Here is a 2,440-nt window from a genome sequence, read left to right as displayed (position 1 = left end):
GTCTGGTTTGACAACACAAAGCCTGTTTTACACACACGCACACACACATACACAAACACACACACAAGCACACACACACACACACACACACACACACTCGGTGTCTACTGACAGCATCTATAATGCAGAGCTAAGTGATTGTTTCTGCATTATTCATGTGTGTGTGAAATCACATGCTCTGCTGCTTCCATCTCTTCACGCCTCATTACAATCCGGTAGTGATGTCACCTTAACATTTTGTTTCAATTCAATACCAAGTCATATATTTCAATACTCTAGATACTTTTTTTTTCGATACCATACCCAGAAAACATTTAGATGAGACTATTAGATATATCATAATCTAGTATAGGTTAGGCTGTGTCATATTGTAGGCTAATGATGCAAAAAAAACGAGAATTCCAAAGCAGTCTTTGTATGTATATATGGACATAATTTCGAAACACTGTTAATGACTTAAGAATATAATAAATCAAGTACCTTGTATTATTAATGACCTTATATGAATCATGTACTTATGTAAGCAGGAACATGGCTTTTCTGTGTTTCTGCGTGTGTGTAACTTAAGATTATTAGGTGCCACTTAGTGTGCATATGTACAAGAGCATGTTTAGACCAGCGGTGATAAGAAGTGTGCTTCTTCCTTGCCTCGGACGTCAGAGATCCACCACGTGGTTATCCCTACTGAACGCTGAACTTTTGTCTATATAAACCTTGTGCGATGTGTTTGTCATGGCTTCACTTTTAGCCTTGTGCTGGGAGTGAGCCCGATTGCAATTGTTGTTTGTCTAATAAATATACTTATATGCAGCTCCGGAGTCCTGAGGTAACTAGGGTGAATTTTCACCTAACAGTATGAAAAATTAAAAGGGCAATGGCCAAATGGCCACATCTCTCTATATAGCAGTGTCACACATACTTTTATACAGAGATGCATTCATTCTTGTTGTGGGTACAGGGGATGTTGTGATGACTTGATTGCTAGCTTGGGGCATATGCATGCATGTCTCTGCACCGTCACTGTTATTTGCATACGACGTCATGAGCCCCTTTCACAGACGCAATATACATCAGGTAAAAACAACATGGAAGAGATCACAAATTTCAATTCCACCTCAGCCTTTGATAACGATCACAGGTGTTAGAATAGAATAGAATAGAATATATTTATTTGTCATTGCACAAGTACAACGAAATTGAGGTAGCAGCTCTCAGACACAAAAACAATAAAAATATAGATTGAACATATATATATACATATTTACACTATAAAAACACAAGACATATAACACAACAGAGAGACAAATACAGGTCAGTTTTGTGCATTGTTAAGTGCTATGATGGCTCTGGGATAGAAGCTGTTTCTCAGCCTGTCTGTTTTTGCTATGATGGTCCTAAAGCGTCTCCCTGAGGGCAACAGTTCAAATAGGTGGTAACCAGGGTGTGTTGAGTCTCTGAGGATACTGTGGGCTTTTCTGAGGCAGCGTGTTTTATAAATGTCCTCAAAAGGTGGAAGAGAGCAGCCAATTACTTTTTGCGCTGTGTTAATGACCCTCTGGAGTACCTTTCTTTCTGCTGCCGTGCAGCTGGCAAACCACAGCGAGATGCCATAGCTTAGCACTGACTCCACAGAGCAGCGGTAAAAGGACACTAACAGTTTCTTTTTTAATTTGTTCTTCCTGAGTAACCTCAGGAAATACAGCCTCTGTTGTGCCTTTTTCAGCAGTGCAATGGTGTTTCTGGTCCAGGAAAGGTCCTGCTCGATGTGAGTGCCCAGGAAGCTGAAGTCTGATACCCTCTCCACTCTCTCCCCATTGATGGCAATAGGCTGCATGTCCGATTTTTTCCTCCTATAGTTGACTATCAGCTCTTTTGTCTTGGAGGTGTTGAGGACAAGATTGTTCAAGGTGCACCATGTCGACAGCCTTTGCACCTCCTCCCTGTATGCAGTCTCATCTCCTCCTGAGATGAGCCCCACCACGGTTGTATCATCTGCAAACTTAATGATGGCATTGCTCGGGTGGGTGGGAGTGCAGTCATGGGTATAGATGGTGTAGAGTAGGGGGCTTACTCTGATATCAAGGTAGTGAACTAGTCAACGAGTTTTTGAATTCCTTGAAAAGGTCAGGATGTTTTTTTCAACAGATGTTTGGTCAGGTTTGACGTCTCCCTTTGAGGCACACTTCAACAGCAGTGCTGCTGCCTTTAGGGGCTTGGCATTCTTTCGTCCACTTTGAAGCAGAAATATCTCCACACATTCCACTTTGGGCCCTCTGTTTCTAAACAAGCTCAGATGTTGCTGAAGCTGCTGCCATCTCTTCAAGTCTCCTCTCTGAGCAACACGAAAAAGTGCTCCGCTCTCTCTCATCCGTTGCTGTCGACTCACTTCACGCTCGCTGCGACTCGTATTACAAACTCGCTCAGGGTCGTTTCCAGCAAT

Source organism: Clupea harengus, chromosome 2 (assembly GCF_900700415.2).
Source record: "Clupea harengus chromosome 2, Ch_v2.0.2, whole genome shotgun sequence".
In the NCBI taxonomy this organism is placed as follows: domain Eukaryota; kingdom Metazoa; phylum Chordata; class Actinopteri; order Clupeiformes; family Clupeidae; genus Clupea; species Clupea harengus.
This window is presented reverse-complemented; position numbering follows the sequence as displayed.